General features: G+C 43.7%; 1 long non-coding RNA gene across 1 annotated transcript; it reads right to left on the bottom strand.

The window, feature by feature from the left end:
- Positions 1 to 8,452: 8,452 nt before the first annotated feature.
- LOC101719732 (uncharacterized) lies at positions 8,453 to 20,444 on the bottom strand. Its single transcript, XR_015450137.1, has 3 exons — positions 19,922 to 20,444; positions 12,219 to 12,337; positions 8,453 to 11,652 (listed from the first exon to the last, which is right to left on the bottom strand). It is a non-coding gene; the product is annotated as an uncharacterized LOC101719732 (long non-coding RNA).
- Between the last annotated feature and the right edge of the window lie 19 nt (positions 20,445 to 20,463).

The raw sequence follows: 20,463 nt of genomic DNA, 5'->3' as shown, positions 1-20,463 counted from the left end.
TATGCTCTTCTTTGAAATGTTGTGTGTGTTTGAAATTTCTCATGAAAAAAAGTTGCATGCTGGCAGTGGTGGCATATGCCTGTAGTCCCACCTCCTCTGGAGGCTGAGGCAGGAGGATCATTTGAGACTAGGAGTTTGAGACCATCCTGGGCAACACAGTGAAATCACTTCAAATGAAGGAAGGAAGGAAGGGATTAGAGACCATGCCCTAGTCAGGGTGATATTTTAAGTGTAATGACAGCCTGAGCCCCCACACACACACACATACTGTGCCCACACATGAGACTCAGCAATGCTGACTCCATGAACCTTGCAAGATGCTTTCTCTCAGCCCCAGCTCCATCACAGCAAAACCTCAGCCAGCTCAGATGTGCTCCATTTCTTCCATGGCCTTTCTGCTCAATAATTGGAGATCCAATGATGCATGTTTCATCCAAACTTTCAATTTCAACCATGTTTTTTCTAGAAAATTTCTGTGCTGCTTTTTTTTTTTTTCAGTTGGGAATTAAACCCAGGGTCTTCACCCTGAACTACATCCCCCAGCCCTTTGAACAAATTTTTTCTTTTGAGATAGGGTCTTGTTAAGTTGTTAAGCTGCCCCAGCTCTGATTGAATTTGCAATCCTCCTGCCTCAGCCTTCTAGAGTGCTGGATTACAGGCATCTGCCATCACTTTCAGCCCCCCTTTTATTTTGCTAGGTTCCTTAATGAATGAGTGTAGTAGGCTTCAGAGATAGATAAACATGAACACAAGCTTTGAAGTAAGACAGACGTTTATTCAAATCCAGGGCTCTCTGCTTTCTGACCTTAGTGAAACCACAGCCTCTCTGAGCATTGTCAGCCCCACCTATAACACTCATGTGGTCTGTTACATGTCACATGTGATTGTGGCTTCCTCACTTCTGTCCCACCAGGCAAGATATAGGAACTGGAGTAGCTATTTTTGTTTCTATCTACTTCCTTTTGATTCCTCTTTCTTTGCCTTTCTTCTTCCCTTTCTTTCACTTCCTCCTTTTCATTTTATTGGATTTTCACTTTGACAGTTCTCTCCCAAAGCAATTGGAAGGCAGTCTGTGAAATTCTCAGGCTGTCTTACTCCCTCTTGGTCGAGGTTAGGTCTAGGGTTGGGGTTGGGGTTGGGATTAGGTTAGGGCAGCAAATGGGCTGAAAGTCCCCTGAGAGTAGAGCTTTGCTGGTGGTGGCTGGAGAGGGAAGATGTAAAGGGTCTGGAAGTAAAATGTTCAAGATCCCAGCCATGTGGTTGGCTGAGCATCCAATATGTCTTTATTAAATCCACGACCAACACAGAGCAACTTTACTCTCTTTACTATAGGAAAACAAAAACTAGGTATCTTTTTTCCTTTCTCCTTCTTCTCCTCCTTCTTCCTCTTCTTCCTCCTCCTCTTTTGCTATTCTTTCCTCCTTCTTTCTCTTCTTCTTTCTCCTCCTCCTTCTCCTCCTCCTCTTCTTTCTTCTCTTCCTCCTGCTCCTCCTCCTCCTCCTTATTTCTTCTTCCTCCTTAGTACTGGGGGTTGAATTGAACCAGGGCTTTCACACTGAGCTACCTTCCCGGCCCTTTTTACATTTTATTTTTTGAGACAGGGTCTCACTAGGTTGCTAAGCTGCCCACACTGGGATCTAACTTGTGATCCTCCTGCCTCAGCCTCTCGAAGTGCTGGGATTACAGGTGTGCACCACCACACCGGGCAAAAACTAGGTGTCTTTCAAAATCAGCCTTTTGTTCAGGCAGATACTAATCATCCTCAGTGGGTGAAGGTTTGAACATTCATTTTTCAAGCATTTACTTCAGGCAAGATGGATACAGAGAAAATGGGTCTCCTCTCATTTTCCTCTTGGCAGTGGGGATCCCCAACAGTTCCTCCCTTAGGGGTTTGTCCAAGGCTGAAGAGATAACGCATGCAGCCCTCACCTGGTGCCCAGGTTAGGACACTTGGGTGAGTCTGGAGTCCGTGACCTATGGCACAGGCAGTGTATTCATTTCCCATGGCTGCCGATAACACATGACCACAGCTCTTGGCTGCTTACAATAACAGAAACTATCCACTAGTAATGCTGGAGGTCACAGAAGTCCCAAGTCAGTGTGGCTTGGCTGCCCTACCTCTGATGGCTCCAGGGAGAGTCTGGTCCTTGTGGGCATGTCCCTCGCCCCTCGGCCCGCCTCTGTGAGTCTCTGCTCCATCCCCACATCACCTTCTCCTCTGAGTGGCAGATCCCCCTGCTCCCTCTTAGAGGACACCTGTATTGCATTCAGGACCCACCCCAGCGGTGGGGCTAACCTCCTCCGTCTTACGTCAGCACATTTACAAAGGCCATTTTGCCCACTTGAGGCAATATCACAGCTTCCGGGGATTAGGGCATGGATGTCTTTGGCCGTGGAGTGCGTCTCCAGCTTGCCACGTCTAGCCGTGGGGGGAATGCTCTGGCTGGCTGTGTTCTGTGCCTCTACTTCCCGTTTGCTCTGGAGCTGTGCCCCCATTTTCCCTTGCCAAATTTCCCTAACAGCAAGCACCGCCTTTCCCCCAGGCTCGGCTCGCTCTGCTGACTTCCTGTTCTGCCCATGGCCACATTATTTTCTCCAAAGGCCTCCACACAGTTATCTGTGACCCTTCTGGCTCCTTCCCTTGCCTGACACCACCCCTCCCACACTTCACATGAGTCACCAAGTCTCAGCAACACAGTCTTGGAGCAGAAGGGAAACTTCCTTCTCTCCCTCACTTCCCAGGGGTGGAGCTGGGCCTGGGAGAAAGGCCCACGACAACTTAATGGCAAGGCTGGACAACAGCCCAGGCCCCAGAGGCCCATTCCTGCCGCAGCTGCCCATGTGGGCAATGTCCTTCCTGTGCACGATGCTCCCTCCCTCGGTATCCATCTCTGCCGCCCTCTCCTCAGCCCTGTCCCCGCCTTCTTTCCTCAGGAGACTGCAGAAGCCTCTCAGGCCTACTCTGACCAGTCTCCCCTCTGGTCCCTTCCCCTGGCATTTCCCAGTGGCCCAGGAGCGGAGTCTGTCCATTTGGCAAACATTTATTGAGCACCTAGAACGTTCTGCGGCTGGGGCTCCAGAGGAACCAGCCCCAGGCCCAGCCTTCAGTCTCAGTCTGGTCTGTATTCTACCTTGGCATTCATGTTTGGCATTCATGTTTGTCACCTCCCCCACAGGAGGCTCCATGCCCCATACAGCCTGTGTTCCTCACCACTGAAGCCTGCGGTGCTTCCGCAGGTTTGAGACAGAGCACCCTGTCCTTCCGGAGCCCTGGAAGTGTGTGCAGTCCTCACAGGCCAGAGCTGTCCCTGCCCATGATGCCTGCCATGCCATGCGTCCTGTCTGGAGCCAGCAGAGAGCTCCAGCCTGGGGTCACCTATCTGCAGTCCTCGGTCCTCAGCAGACTGTGATGTGTCGCGCTTCCTCTCCCGGACAACAGGCAACCCCTTGGTGGCCTCCCTTGCTGCCTCCTGGAGGGGTCACCTTTGCCCCTCCACCCTCTACTCCACCCCCATGTTTTGCCACTGCCTCTCTCTTCTGGTCTGGGCTACGGTTAGGGGACATCCTGGTGGTCTGCTCAGTGGAGTCCTGTGAGTATGGGCTTTCAGTACCGATTGCTACTCAACAGACTAGCTCGAAATGCAGTGGTTTAACAACAACCAAGGTGCCGCTGGCCCACAGACCCGGGGGCGCACTGGTTTGCCTGAGGATTCTGGGGGCGGCTGACTCATCTGGAACAGCAGCCTGTCTGGCTCAGGTCCTTGGTGCTCCTTCACGAGTCTCAAGATGTCCCTCTGCACCCGTCTTCTGCAACAGGATCCTCTGACTTGTTACATGCTGGCTCACGCTGGTTCCTGAGAAGACAAAGGCAGCACCTGCCATGCTCGCTTAAGGAGTAAGCCTAGAGCTGGCAGTGTCATCTCTGTTATTGTTTTAAGCAGCCTGACTTGGTGGGAGGGGCCTATAAGGGCGCAAATGCAGGAGACACAGTTTATGGGGGTGGCGGGGGAGGGCACTGTGACAGCTACTACAGTGCTGTTTTTTGTTTGTTTTGCAGTGCTGAGGACCAAACCCAGGGCCTTGTGCATGCCAGGCAAGTGCCTTACCATCGAGCTGTGCCCCCAGCCCCCGATAGACAGAGGGATGTGCTCTATTCCTTAGCCATAACGCTCACTGCTAGGCGTCACTTGATCTTAACTCAGTGTGTGGGGGAAAGAGTAAGTGCGCCTGAGCCATCAGAGAGTAACTGTCATTCTGCTCACTCCTCCCACCAAGAACTTTCCCTGGGACTCGTTTGAAGAAGATGTGGCAATTTGGACTACATTTCATAGATGAGAAAAAACTGAGTCTCATTTGAGTTTGTTTTTGTGGTGCTGGGGATTGAAGTAGGGCTCACACAGTCTAATAAGTATGTGCTTTACCATTGAGCCACACCCTCAGCCCTGAGTTTTAATTTTTATTTATTTATTTTGTGGAACCCAGGACCATCACACTGAACTATGTGCCCCCCTTCAAATTTTGAGACAGTGTCTAAGTAGTTACTTCCCCAGGCTAGACTTGAATTCACAGTTCTCCTGTCTCAGCATCCCAGAGTGCTGGACTACAGGCACGCACCCCAGACCTAGCCATTTTTAATTCATACACTTGCCAAGGACCACATGACAAATCAGCAGAGGAAGCTAAATATACTTTTCAGAAATTCATTTTCTGGCCAGTTCTCTGGGTGCATCTAATCTGTAAAGGTTAAGAGATTCTCTCTCTCTCTCTCTCTCTCTCTCTCTCTCTCTCTCTCTCTCTCTCTCTCCCCCTCTCCCTTTACCTAGACATTGTCTGCGTGGCTTGAACACACCTGGTGAGTCCTCTACCCCTGTCTGGAACCCAAGAGTAAGTTAAATGGCGGATGTACCTGTTTGCAAATGCAGCTTACTCAACATGATGAAAAGCAATTCATTGAGGGAAAGGAAGATCATCCAGCTCCTCTCCAGAGAACAACAAAAAGTTTCAGTAAGCTAACAAAAATTCTTGACCCTGAGCTCTTTTTTTAAACTTGTTTTTGTTTGCATGTTTATTCAATCTAACCTACTCCTTCCAGCCTTATTTCCTTCTTTGCTTCTTTATGGCTTTTATGCGCTGACCGGGTGGACTCACCATGCCCATTTGATATTTTTAAAAGTGTATCTCCAAATGCCACCCCTGCAGAGTCTCTTCATCCGGCCTCTCCGAGCCAATGTGATTCTCCCTCAATGGACTGGGAGCGCGTGGAGCACCTCCCAGAGCACTTGTGTTCTGCCCTTTGAGTGACTTGAATTTTATACATGGTGAGCTCCTTGCAGCAAGACTTTTTTGCCATGCTTTACGCCCCCTAAGTCACCGAGTACTGTGCCTCACACAGGGACATATTTGCTACTTGTGTGGAGTGTGTCTTTTTGCACACACCTTTCTGGCCCTCTCAGAACTGTGTATAGGTTATGTGAGCAACTCTAGGGTCAATAATACCTCCAAGGATTTGGAAATAAGGAAATAAGATTTGAAGGTAGGGTTGCTACGTTTAGTAAATAAAAATACAGGATATTTAGCCAATTAGAATTTCAGAGAAACAAAAATAATTTTTTAGTATGTCTCATGAAACACTTGGGGCATATTTATACTAGAAAGTTACTCAGTGTTCACCTGAAATTCACATGTGACTGGAAGTCCTGTATTATATCTGGCAACCCTACTTTGGCAAATCATACCTCAAGACTGATGCACATGGAGCCAGGTGGGGTATCGCACACCTGTAATCCCAGCACTTGGGAGGCAGAGCCAGAAGGATCACCATGAGTTCAAGGCCAGCCTAGCTACATAGAGATTTCAAGACCAGCCCAAACAGCCTGCCCTGCCCAGGTCAGGATCTGGTGAGAGATTTCTCTTCCTGATGGGCAGGCAGCTGACATCTCAGTGTCTTCATGTGGCAGGGTGAAAGACAAGAAGCACCAAGTTTTGGGTAGTAAGGGGCATTAGGGTCATCCAGCTGACTGCATGTGTGCCAAGAACACTTGCTACAATTTGGCTTCCTGTGCCTCCTGAGAGCAAAGGTGCGGATTTATGAACATACATAACTCAGAGGATTAAAATCAAATCAAATGGCACTGGGTCTGTCTGTATCATTCTGTGAGCTTGGGCAATCAATATGAGGTTGATCCATTCTTGTACTGGGCACTCCCTGAGTTTTCTTCTGGCTACCCCACTGCCCACTTTGTTTTATTGAGTGTTTACTCTCTCTTATGTAATCCTTACAACAACCCTGTATTCTAGTTTCAGAGCTAAAGAGGCAGACTTAGGTTACATAACTCCACATCCCAGTTCACACAGCCAGGAAGGGGTACAGCTGGGACTGCAGCCCAGGACTTCCTGAAGCCGTGATCTGGGTCACATGCACCGTGGGAAGACATGCTGGATGAGCTGGAAATGCTGACAGATACCTTGATGTGCTTAGTACAAACTCAGAAGACTTCAGATAAGAAATCCAAATAAAGAGGAAGAAATGTTCACTCTTGGAACAAATTAAGTCATCACACCCTCTCCCACCCAGGGCCATTGATCAAAGCCACTTTAATCCAAAACTCACTTTAAAGCCATCCACACTAATCGGAAAGTTCTCATGGTGGTGTTTTATGGGAGGATCACTGTAACGTGAGTTACGTTTGATATTTTACCCAGGCTATGGGCCAGACCCTGAGTCAACAGAAGTGTGTATGTAAAATCAAAATATAAAACGTAAAATGAGGAAATATAAATAGGAATAACTGCTAGAGAAGGGGCTAGAGGGAAACAAAAGGGACGTTATCTTTACCACCTGATGTTTCAGAAGCAAAACTCCTTGTGCACAAAAGATTAAAAAAAACAGAAACAAAAACCACTGCTTTCTACCCCATTGAGATATACATATTGAGGCCTTTTCCAGGAGCATCCCAGGACTTGAGATTCAAACCCATGGCGGCACACGTTAACAGGTCATTTTGTCCGACAACATTTCCATAGTTAGAATTCGTGACCTACGTGTGCAGCCATGAGGCTACATCCCAAGTATTTGTCACCAGCGTTGGTTTCTGTTGTCAGCTCCTTCTGATAATAAACAGGTGTGAGGGGCTGTTTCCAGGTCTAGTTTCATTTTCTCAATAACCCTTATTCTTCCCATTTGGGGGCCAAAGACCAAATGGGGGGACACGAGGTATCTTGTTTGAGAGGGGCCACCGAGGAACTGCTAGGGCCTCAGCTTGGGCCCAAGTCTACCAACCATGGAGTTCATGTTTTCTCCACAGCGGCGCCCAGGCCTGAGCCTCAGCGATATTGTGAAGTAGGTCGACTTAGTCCTCACGGAGCCCCCACCCAACAAAACCACAGTTTTAACTTGCACCCCATTCCCTCGGGGCCCCTCCAGGTGCCTGGATGGCTGTCTGGGAGCCCCAAGAGACGAGTGACCCAGAAAAGCATGAGGAGAGCTACCAGCTGAGAGAAGGCGCTGGTGTCAGATGTCAGAGCACTGTGCCAGCAAAGGCTTTGTGCTCTGTTGAGATTTGTGCCTTGGGTACCTGCTGTTCATTACTGGGGCCTCCCTGGACTGGTCAGTCTCTACTCTTCCAAGACTCAGCCAAAATAATGTTTTTCCCCCAAAGTAGAAGTATACTTATTGTTTAAAATACAACACAAAATAATCACTAATCAAAGACAAAGCTTGGTATGGTCTTATACACCTGTAATCCCAGCACTCAAGGCTGAAACAGAAGGAGGCTGAAGCAGTAGGATTGCAAATTTGAAGCTTACAGTAGCTTGTATGGGCTGCATAGTGAGTTCAAGTCTACCCTAGACAAGATTCTGTCTCAAAAAAACGGGCAACAAATAAGTAAACATAAGATAAACTTTAAAACTTATTTTTATACATACATAGAAAATTTACATGTGCACTTTATATCTCAAATATGTAAATTTATATGTTTGTATTTGTAACTTAAATCTAAAATATGTGAATTTACATATAAAGAAATAAAAAATGGCATCACACTATGTATATGTTTTATAACCCTCATTTTCACTCACTATAGAGTGCTTTTTATATCAACAAATGTAAGTTTATATAATTTTTCAAAATGAATAGTTTTAAAAATATAAAACTAGTAAATGCTCATTGCACACAAATATTTAAATATTAATAAAAATATAAAGAAGAAAGTAAACCGAAAGCCTGTCTTCTAGAAAGGCAAATAGGTTTTGGTTTTTCTTGTGGTACTGGGGATTGAACCCATGGCCTTCATGTTGACCTGCATCACCAGCCTTTTTTAGTTTTGAGCAGGGTACTACCAAATTGCTAAATTGTCCAGGCAAGGCTCAAAGCTGTAATCCTCCTGCCACAGTCACCCAAAGAGCTAGGATTACAGGCGTGTGCTGTTACCATAGCCACCAGCAGATAGAATTCTTTTTTTTTTTTTGGTACTGGGGATCGAACTCCGATCCTTCTGCTTGCGAGGCAGGTGGCGGAACCACTGAGCTAAATCCCCGTCCAAGCAGATATAATTCTTTACACATAACATCCTCAGCTTTTTATATAAATAGTATCAAATTACAAAACTGTTTTGAAACTCAAAGAAAAATTTAGCAAATCTTGGAGACATCCTTCACAGTAATAGAGCATGAAATTTACCTTTTTAATGACTGACTACATAAAATTTTATTGTGAAGTTAGTTATAACTTCTTGAATTTATTCACAAACATTGAATTTTCAAATTAAAATTAATTTTCAGGTTTTCAGAATTACTAACAATGCTCTGATGAACACTTACACATGCAGTATTCATTCAGGAATAAGGAAGAAATGGAAAGGTCATGATGTACAGTTTTGGAAGTCAGTCACATACTGTCACAATTGTCTTCAAATAATGCGCATCACAAAAAAGGCTAAAAGTCAGTCAACGTTCACATGAGCTACTTCTGGGCAAAAGGATTGGGTGCAATTTTGTTCTTTTGTCTATCGCTGTCCTTTTTAATATGCTAAACTAAAAAATTTTAAACCCAGCCATCGTGGTTCACGCCTGTAATCCCAGGACTTGGGAGGCTGGGGCAGGAGGATCATCTCGAGTTCAAAGCCAGCCTGGGCTATATAGCGAGACCCTATTTCAAAAAAAATTTTTGTTTTTTTACATTGCACAAGAAATACATATGTTTAGACCATGCTAATGTCACTTCTGGCAATGCTCTTTCCAGTTTCTTCTACTGCACCGCATTTGTTTCCACCCTTGCCATGGGCCTCTCAAGCACCTGCCAGCACTGTGCCCAAGTTAGCAAGAAGGGGACCCACAAGTGTCCCATGGGGAGCTGTTAACTGCCTTGAGCAGCAAATTTAAGACAAGGTGTTAACGGCTCATAGGGCTAGAGTAGCCCTCTCGGAAAGCACTTGCCTTTCACACAGCCTGGGCCATCTCCACCCTGGGGGCTAAGTGGTTCCCAGCTTCTGGGGAAGAGGTCCTAACTGGTAGCAAAGGCAACGCAGGAAGTGCTGCTCAGTGGGATCAGACGACTGGCTTTGGGCTGCCCTCCTTCTGACTCCAGGGAGGTGCCAGCTGTCTCTGTGGGTTCCCTGCACTGACCTGGCCGGAAGGAACCTGGCTGCCTCTCATAGCAACTGTTCCCTCCCCCAGAAAGCCTAAAGGACACGGAGGACGTCTTCAGTGTTTCCATAGAGGTCACTGATTGAATGGGTGGCTGTTCTGTTTGGTTAGGGCTGAGGCACTTCCTCTTTCATTTGGGTGTCTCATTCAGGCTGCCCTGTCAACCCCTGCCTTAGAGTCTAAAAAAGGGGAACACAAAAGAAAAACTGAAAAATTTAGATCAAGTTACCACCGCGGTGTGGTCCTGAAACAGCGGCTGGGGAATTCGCATGGGGGAATCACGACATCCTCCCGTGGCCACACAGCCCCTGACGGGCTTTCTTCCTCCCAGAGTGCTTGCTTAGCTTCTGCCCACGTCCTCCTATATACTGGGGACTCTGGGGACTGCTAACTCCTGTGACATTTATAAAGTAAAAACTAAGTCTGCCTTTGCTCAGTTCTTGCAGTTAAATGCATTCAAATGCAACATATATAATATATAGACATATTACAGGTATAGGTATAGATTCCTATGTATGTGTGTGAGGTGTGATCTAAAATATAGTGAATGGTTTTTGAAATTACAGTAAAAGACACATAGCCGCTTGCTGTGGTAGTGGACACCTGTAATCCCAGCACTCAGGAGGCTGAGGCTGAATGATTATCCTGAACTATATAATGAGTTCAAGGTCAGCCTGACTGCATAGTGAGACCCTGTCTCAAAAAGAAAAAATATTCTCCTTCATTTCACACACATGTATTCCGTTGTTCTTGGCACTTTCTGAAGCAGTTCTACAAGTCCTCTTTTGTGAGTGTCTTTAGTTGTGCTATTGTGGTTGTCTCTATATCCTGAATCAATTTGAAGCCTTTACCTTTCATGGTCATTTTGACTTTGGGGAAGAGCCAAAAGTCAGTTGGGTGTAGTGGTACACATCTGTAATCCCAGCACTCTAGGAATAAGAGGTGTGGGGATGTAGCTCAGTGCAAAGGTCCTGAGTTTAATCCCCAGTACTTTAAAAATAAATATTTTTGGGGCCAGGGATTTAGCTCAGTGGTTCTGCTGCCTGCCTCGAAAGTGCAAGGACCCAAGTTCGATCCCCAGTACCAAAAAATTAAAAAAAATTTTTTTAAATACATAAATAAATATTTTTAAAAAGAGCCAGAGGTGGCACAGTGCCGGATCCAGTGAATAGGGTAGATGAGGACACACCCAAATGTTTTATGAACCTGCTTTTTCCTTGGATGGCACTTGGCAGCAGCATTCACTTTATTTCTGATCACACCTAGTAAAGACACACAAGGAGGACTTCTAGAACTGCTTCGGAAAGTGGCAAGAATGATGGGATAAGTGTGTTCAAAGCAAAAGGGAGTATTTTAAGGGGGACAAATGGCAATGTGTCTTTTATGGTAATAATTTTTTATTTAAACATTCAACACATACACACACATGCATGATTGCAGTCATTTTGGAAACTGTCTGAGGCACAGAAAATAAGTTGCCTTACAAGACATCAAAGAACTGCAAGAGGCCACAGCAGCAAAGCCCTTACAGACTGCTTAGCAATTTGTAGCCTGACGGCTGATAAGCATCTATTTGCTTCAGTAAATAGACACTGAAGTAGAACCATAACATTTGTTCCAGGAAACAGTAACTGAAGTCACAAATAATAAATAATAAAGGACAGAAAAATCCTCTTTTAACCTAATGGACTGAAAGATTTTTCTTGTTTTTCATTTCTGCTAATGGCCCTTCTCTCTCAGCACGACCAGAGCTGGCCCATTATAGGAGAATTGAACCTCAGTTTGCAAGCAGGACATGGTCCAAAATTTTATTTCTAAGTTGCTGTTTAGAAAAAATAATGTGTTTTCCTCTCAAAACCATCTTTCTCAGGGTGGCTGGGTGCTCGAGTTCATTGGTGCAGTGCTGTTTAGCCCCACTGTAGCTGAGCTCTGGATCTTCTGAGCAGGTTCTCTGCAGGGTAGAAGGGAGAATATGGGGCAGCTCCTGCTGCTTGGCACTGAGCTCAGCTGTGAGCATAACGGAGACAAGGCTTACTTTTCTGCTCATCTTCCCACCTCCCCTTTAGCATCTACTTCTAGAGCCCTATTCCCTGGATAGCTGCACCCTCCCCTAATCTGCCTTACCCTCTGCGTTGTTCTCCTGCTCAAGGCGTCTGTGACCCTAAATTACCCGCTTGTCCTGCTTCCTGACCAGTCAGCTTTCTAATTCCTTGGGGGGCGGGCGGTTGATAAGAGCTAAGGGATAGAGGAAAAGCGAACCAAGCAGATATGAATTCATACCAAAGGTTGAATGACTGGGACCTCCCAACCCACTTAACGTAGCTTCATGTAAAAATGAGTTGGTTGTGACATTTGAGAGTCATGTGGCAGCATAGGGATAAAACACAGGGGATTAAAGATTCAGACTCGTGGGGCTCTTGGACTTTGAAATACACCCTGGTCCAGAACACTGGCGGTCAGTTAGGGAAAGATCCTTTGCTGGGAAAGCTGGACTGTCAGAGAGATGGGAGTCCTAGATTCAGACCCGGCAGGGAGCTCCTGGCAGTGAACAAGCTGGCCCTCTGCAAACTCACCTTTGAGAACCCTGGGGGAGCAGCCGCATGTGTGCACATAGAGTCTGCCCACCAGCTCTTGGGGAATCTTGGAAGAAATCTTAAGGCAGCCAGGGATCACCAGATGTTTATGGGAAGACCTAGAATGAAAGAAAAAGACCAAAGCAGGAGATTGGAGGAACAAAAACCCTTCAAAGGGAGTCTCCAAAGAGAGGTAAGAGAAGACATTTAGTCCTTGAAGTGAAAAAGGGTGCCTCAGTCTGTTCAGGCCACTTTAACAAAATATCATAGGCAGATGAGTGGCTTATAAACAGGTGAAGTTTATTATAGTACTTACAGTTCTGGAGGCTGCAGAGTCCAAAATCAAACCCTTAGCAGATGCAGTATCTGCTCGGGGCCTGCTTTCTGGTTCATAGACGGTGCTTTCTCTCTATTCAAAAGGTTGAGTTAGTTCTCTTGGGTTCCTCTTCCTTATTTTTAGTGGTACTGGGGAATGAACCCAGGTCAGGACCAAGTCACCTCTCAGAGGCCCACCTTCTAAAACCATCATACTGGGGATTAAGTTTCAACATATGAATTTCGGGCAGGACACAAATATTCAGGGTGCAAAATAAAATAAACAATCATAACAACAAGGGCCTTTTTTCCCCATTAAGTTTAATGGTACATTGTAGGTATAAAATACAGTTACATTCATCACTGGGATCTTGTACTATTACATGAGTATCTTGATTCTCATTTTTTCCCCTTTCCCTGCCCTCCCTTCACCCCCTCCACCCTTCCCTATTTGCAAAGACTTTGTTTCCATTTTTTCCTTTTCTCATATTTTTTCTTTTCCCTTCTTTCCTTTTCCCTTCTGCTCCCACTTCCCCTGCTCCTTTAGACCTTTTCTTCCTATTATACAATATCAATTATACATTTTTAAAATTACAATATCAAGATCTAGGAGACATTACCACAGATTTTACAGAATTTAAAAGGATATAGAAAGCATATTACAAAAATCTTTTTTGAAATAAATTTGACAACTTCTAAGAAGTACCTTGGAGGATAGCAGGAAATAGCAGGAAACTAACTCTGGAAGAAATATAAAATTTGAATAACACCTATTAAAGAAAGTATATTCCTATCTTGAAAACCTACCTATATGACAACAACAGGCTCATATACATTTTAACTGATAAATTATATCAAACATTTAAAGCAGAAAAAAGAAGGACCATTTCTCCCCTCATTTTAGGAAATCAACATTGTGCTAAACCTAAAACTGGATAAAGATAATAGAAGAAAAAGGTATGAAATATATAAAAATGTGTTTAACAGAATGAACTATTAGAAGTCAGATCTGGCAGTATGTAGAAAGTGGTTTTATTATGGGGATGGCAGTGTTGGTTCAGCATTGGACGATCCACCCCCAAAAGTCATCATTTTAACAGAGGAAAGGAAAAAGCCATATGATCCTGTCACTAGTTGTAGAAAAAGTATTGGACTAAATTCTACACCTGTTCATGATAAAAGCTATCAGAAGACTAGAAGTAGAACAGAAACTTCTCAACAGATCAAAGACATGTACTCCTTACTTTCAGCAAAAACACCTTATATGAATGAAGAAGGTACAATGCTTTCTCCCTAAGGTGGGGAACAAGGGCAGATATGCCTATTCTTCATCTATCCATTAAACTTTGAAAGCTAGGCCCAAACCAAAATAGTCTGGCAATAAAATGACACAATTAGGATAGGATTGGAAAGGTAGAAGCAAAATTTTTATATGTAGATGAAATGATCATCTACAGAGGAAATACTAAGAAATCTTTAGGAGCCACTAGAACTTGTGTTTGAATTAAGCAGGATTAGAAAACATAAAGTATATATAAAAATTCAGGTCTATATGTATACCTGCTATAAATGAAGAATTGGATATTGAACTTTAAAAGTTATGTAGGAGCACAAAGGACCTAGAAAAAGAAAAAGAAAAAAAAAACATTGTTGGAAGATGTTTAGTACCCAGTTTTAAGACTTCCTCTAAAGCTACAGTAATTAAGGCAGTGTTGGTGTAAGGAAAGACATATAGATCACTGGAATAAAACAGGGAATCTAGAAAAAATATAAAAAATTAACCTCAACTATTTTCATACATAAAAATAACTTGAAAGGATCTATGAACCTAAATATGAAAGACTAAAACTATAAAACTTTAAGAAGAAATTATAAAGGAAAATGTTTATGAATTTAGGGTAGGCAAGAACTTCCTAGGATACAAAAAACATGATGTATAAAAGGAAAAAACTGATAAATGAGATTCCGTCAAAATTTAGAACTTTAAATGACATCGTTAAAATGAAAAGTAGTCCTTAAACAGACCATATTTACAATGCATATAACCTATGAGCAGAATATATAAGGAACTCTTACAGCTCATTAATAGACAACCCAATTAAAAAGTAGACACAAGAAGATGATAAATAGCCAGTACAGCACAAGGAAAGGTGTGCAATACTAGAATCAGAAAAATACTAATCAGTACAGTAACAAGATTGAATTATACCCTCATTAGGGAGATGAAGTTAAAAGTTTTAAAAGCCTTGTCATGACTTTTTCTTTTTGTTGGATTCTCCCCCTTTGCGTTTAATTTGTCACACCCAACGTATTCACTCTGCTGGGCTTCCTGGGGTTGTGATCCTAGCTGTCTTTTCCTAGAATATTGTCTAAAATTTTTTGGAGTGCTGGTTTGATATTCATGAAGTTCCCAAGGTGCTCTTTATCATGAAAGTATCTTATTTCTCCATCAATTTTGAAAGACAGCTTTGCAGGGTACATCAATCTGGGTTGGAGGATGTTTTCCTTTAGGGCTTGAAATATGTCACTCCAAGTTCTTCTTGCCTTGAGGGTTTGCACTGAGAAGTCTGCTGTGATTCTGATGGGCTTTCCTTTGTATGTGATTTGTTTCTTTTCTCTCACTACTTGTAGAATTTTGTTTTTCTGTTGGATTTCTGGAATCCTATTATATGCCTATGTGTAGATTTTTTTTGATCAAGGCTAGTTGGAGTCCTATGTGCCTCACTTATCTGTATGTCAAGTTCTTTTCCCCTGCTTGGGAAGTTTTCTGCCATCACTTCTATGAGCAGTTTATGTCATCTGACCTCTCTCCTGTTTCTTCATTGACTCTGATGTCTTATATTGTTCTTCTTTGCATCGCCTAGCAGCTGCTGGATTGATTTCTGGTGGTCCCTTATAATTTTAAAGCAATTTTTTCTTTTCCTGGTCACTAATTGCAGTCTTATCTTCTAAAAATGTTTGTATTGTTTTATGGATTCCATTTGTTTCCTATGTTGGGATTCCATCATGTTCCTCAGCTCCCCTATTTTTTTATCTGTGTCCTCTCTAGATTTATTAATCATGTCTTGCACTATGGGCACAATTTCTGCTGTTATCTGAGAAATTATTTCTGATTTCATTTTTTCCAGATCCTCTTTTGTTGCCCGTTCAGGGAGTCCAGGTGGTTGAGTTTCAGATTGTTCCATCTCGTTTCCCTTTGGGGTTACTGTAGGTGAATCTGAAAGTCTCTTTTTGAGGCTTGTTTATGTGTCTTCTCATTTTGACAGGGGCAGGGGGGTGCTGCTGGTGCCCGTGCAGCTCACCTCCTCTGCCCTGGGAGCAGTGGTCTATAGGAGTATTCTTTATCTCACTTCTGATGGAGGCATTTGGAAAAGTTTCTAATAATAAGTAATTTAGTTTGTAGAGGTTTCAGTTCATAATCAGCTAGCTCCAAGGCAGGGAGGGGAAGCAGGCACTGCAGAGGAGAAACAACATGGCACGCACAAGGCAGCATGGGCAACCAAGAAGGGCCTTTTGCCTGTTAAAAATCTAGAATATTTAAAAATTTATACTCAAAGGAATAATAGAGAACGGTTGTTGAAAACTTCAGAAAAATAGTACAAGAAGACAGAGGGAAATATTTGAAAGGAAAAGATAAGAAAATGAAAAGATCCATTCTGAGTGTCCAATATCTAGCAGAAATGATCAAAGAAATAATACTTGAAAATCTCTCAGAATGGAAGGAAAAGAGTTTCGTGATTGAAGGTCCCAATAAGTGAGCAACAAAATGAATGGGGGGAAAAGGGCTTAGACAAGGGTAGGTCCTTTCAAAACTTCAAAACTTGAAGGGTAAAAAGGAGATCCTGAGATCTTTCTAAAAATAGCAGGAAACATACAAAGAACTAGGAGCCAGTTTGGAAGCCGTATCTCAATAGCAACACTGGACATCAGAAGAGGCTGGGAACGTTCTTTACAATTTGGGCAAGGGGTAGTGATTTCAAACCTAGAATTCATACAAACCCAGGTAAAGTCCTAGTAAAGTATGAGGGCAGGATTTTTAGATATGCAAGATTTCAAAGGAAGCCAAGAGAGGGGAAGACGCAGAATTTATGAATTTCAGAAACAGGGAACCAACAGAGCAGAGGAGTGAGACTGCAGCCCAGGGTGACAGGTACGCACCAGGTCAACAGAGGACAGCAGCTTAGACTGGAACACGAGAGGAAGTTTCCCAGAGAAGAAATGCAAACTGTGCTTGGGCTATGCAGAAATATTAATACCTGTGTAACACAGATGGTGAAGCATTAAAAAAAAAAGTAAAGAATCAGAGAGAAGATAATTAAAATCTAGGCAAATGAATATTCTATAATTCTAAAAAGGACTCAAATAACAGAAATGAAGCCATTTATTATCATCATTATTGTTACTGAGATGGGGTCTTGCTATGTAGCTCAGGCTGGCCTTGAGCTCACTATGCAGCCCAGGAAGCCTTCAAATTCATGACAGTCCTCTTGCCCAGCCTCCTGAGTGCTGGGATTACAGGTGTGCACCACCACACCCAGCAGAAGTAAAGTAATTATTAACTCCAGGCAAAAAATAAAGTTACACAAACAAGAAAGCATGACCATAGTATACACTTGGTTCTGTAGTGACCAGTGTTTGCATAATAATCATAATATAAATACTGACCATAGATTCAACCAAAATGTATGATACAACCATGCAACCAAGAGGAATAGGAAGTGGAAAGTATTATGAGAATTAATTCCTCGTCTATCATGACAACAAATCCATAGGTACTGGCTAAAATGAACAGATCAAGAAACTACTATACATACTACTATACATAGGGATAAATAGCCAAGGAGCTGAGAGCAGTCATCTACGGGAAGCTGCTGGTGGGGAGGCAACTATTGCTTTTCATTACAATCCTTTTAGTACTTTTTTTCAGGGGGGAGTTGAGGTAAGTTCTTGCTATATACCCCACACTGGCCCTGAACTCAAGATTCTCCAGCCTCAGTCTCCTGAGAGGTAATATTCCAGGCATGCACCACCATACCTAGACCTTTTAATACTTTTTGGTTTTAAAAACATGTACTTGGAATATTTTCAAATGCATAGTTTTTAAATGAAATCAATGCACTAGGAAGAATGATGCTATCTTGGCTGTTCCTCTAAATGAATCGCGGATTAGTGGAATGTCAGAGGAAGTGAAATGAAAAGTCTGCAGGGAAAATGGACTGAGAAACGGCTGAAGGGGGAGGAAGATAGAGGGAAGCAGGGAACCACCCAGAGAGCATGGAGAAGCTGCTACACCCAGGAGTGCTTGCATATGTACGAATGTCAAAATGTACTACTTTTTGGACAAATTGCTTTAAAATGTACAAGTGCAGTAATATATTTTTATTATAGGGCATTTGGAAAATGCAAATGAGCAAATTAAGAGGGAGAGCTCAAAACCATACCAAATCTCATCACCCAGAGATAATGACTATTATTATTTATTGGCAACATCTTTTTAAAACTAAATCAGACAACACTATAAATATCTGTGTTCCACTTTTTTTTCCCCCCTCAGTATTTATTTTTTCAGGTCACTATCATCATTCAAAAATGTTGTAAAATGGCTACTTTGTATTGGAATATATAAGTAGGTGTAATTTATGGTCTACAATTTACAATTTATGCTTTCTCCAGTCTCCAATAGCTAAAGATTTTTTTTCCTTCATAATTATAATATTTTGGTGATTTTCCTTGACTGTAAATTTATGAGACCTCTTACTATGTCAATCAGTATAAACATGTTTAGTCAATGCCAAGGTTGTTCACCTGGAAGACTCTGTTTCTACACACTTCTGCCAGGACTGTCTACCATCTTTGGAAATTGTCATCAAATTCAACTTTTTTTTATCTGATGCTTTGAAACAGAGTCTTGCCGTATATATAGTTCAGCCTGGTCTTGATCTCCCTATGTAACTCAGTCCGGTCTTGAACTTGAAGCCATCCTCTTGCCTCAGCCTCTCCAGTGCTGGGATTACAGGCATAAGCCACCATGTCTGGCAAAATTCAACTTTTTACTTCATTTTTTTGGGGGGGGGGGTACCAGGGACTGAACTCGGGTCCTTGTGCTTGCAAGGCAGGCAGCATAATCACTGAGCTAAATCCCAGACCCCAAACAAAGACATTTTATTTATTGATTGATTGATTGATTGATTGGTACTGGGGATCAGACTTGGGACCTTGTGCTTGCAAGGCAGGCGGCAGAACCACTGAGCCAAATCCCCAGATACTTTTTAAATAATCACGTTCATGTACCATACAATCAAAATTGGAGGAAAATTCTTAGAAAAGAATTTCAAACAAAGCCAAAGGAATCAAAAATATATTTCACATTAACACCAATGCTACACTTAAAGGCAAAGTTAGAGGTGGGGGGAAGTACTTACTCAAGAAACTTAAGAGCATTTTAATATATATCTTTTGACTATAAAGAATCATAGATGATTACTGAATGCTAATTGGCAGGATTGTTTGTCTGTAGTGGCATGGATTAACAATACTAAAGTTACTTTTAGAACATATCCTCGTATAGAACAAAGAAAGAAACTAAATAATAGGAGCCAGGTTTCTCATTATTGGTAAAGGGAGTCACACAGAGAAAGGCAAAGCTAGATCACTCTATATAGTACTTTTTAAAAAAATCTACCAAGTTGGCAAAATTGTTTATTTTAAAATAATTTGAAACTTACACAAAAGTGGCAAGAATAACATAAATGAATCCCTAAATAATCTCAACTCAGATTCCTCAATTGCTAACATTTTACCTTTTTTGCTTTATCATTTTTAGCTGTCTGTCTGCAAACTTTTCTAAGCCATTTGAGAGTAAATTACAGACAGGAGGCCCCTTTAATCCTAAATATTTCAGAGTGTACACAGTGTACAATTCAAATGTGAATTCATACTGATTATCTCCAATTCCCTTGGACCACTAACATATCCATTCATTTCTAAAAATTGGAACCTGCAGTACCTTGGAAAAGCAGATGGCTGGAGAAATACAAATAGCAGCTTAGGAGCGTGTTGGGGTAAGTTTGAGAAGGAAGAAGGGTTGCAGGGAAGAAAGCGGGGTGTCTGTCCCTTGAGATGAAGTCTTGGGAGGGAACCAGTGGGAAAAGGTGAATTTGGGGGAACAGGTTTATAACGAGATACGACTTCCTTAGGGTTCCTTCGTAGGCAACTACTAAGACAAGAGGTGATGCTGGGCTAGGCCCGGAGGAAAACAAAGGAGCTGCGTAAGAAGAAGGGTGGGGAGGTGTGGGGTGCGGCCTAGTTTGGAGGCACCCCGGAGGCCCCTAACCACCAAGGGAGGACGCGGACTGGGTAGCGATTGGTACTGGACGGCGATATCCCACCTGCCCACGCGGCGTCCGAAGGGCTGTGCAGGTGCACCAGGGGGCCAGAGTCCTGGGGTCGGAGCTCTGGCCCCTTATCTCCCGCGGGCTGCGGGGCCCACCGTAGGCCCCGGGCCGAGGCCGGCTGTGCAGAGAGCGTGGGCCGAGGCGGCCTCGGCCCCAGGCTCGAGAGTGCAGCACGTGAGGCCGCCGCCGCCGCGCCAGGCCCAGAAGGGAAAGTCCAGGGGATGGAGCCCGGGCAATGCGCCCGGGCTCTGCGTCGACCTGCGGGCACGGCTGACTAATTTTGGAACCGAGTGGTTAAATCACTCACGCCCGGGTCGTTTCTCAAACCCACGGCCTGCTGAGCAACCACCAATAGGCAACCCCAGGGGCCCCGGGGGAACCAGGACCCAGCCCGGACCACAGCAAGTAGGCCGCACCGCCCCCGCAAGGGCAAGCGGGAAAAAGCCGTCCTCGGAGCTCCCAGGTTGCGCTCTACTGCGCGGCCGAGAGCCTGAGTCGCCGCTCTGGGCGGACTACTGCGCCTGCGTGAGCCGCGT

The sequence above is a fragment of the Heterocephalus glaber genome, unplaced genomic scaffold (assembly GCF_053883595.1).
Source record: "Heterocephalus glaber isolate CG9 unplaced genomic scaffold, H.glaber_assembly_v1.0 deba00000937, whole genome shotgun sequence".
NCBI lineage: Eukaryota > Metazoa > Chordata > Mammalia > Rodentia > Bathyergidae > Heterocephalus > Heterocephalus glaber.
The sequence above is the reverse complement of the archived record's forward strand: the minus strand, read 5'-3'. Positions and strand labels throughout refer to the sequence as shown.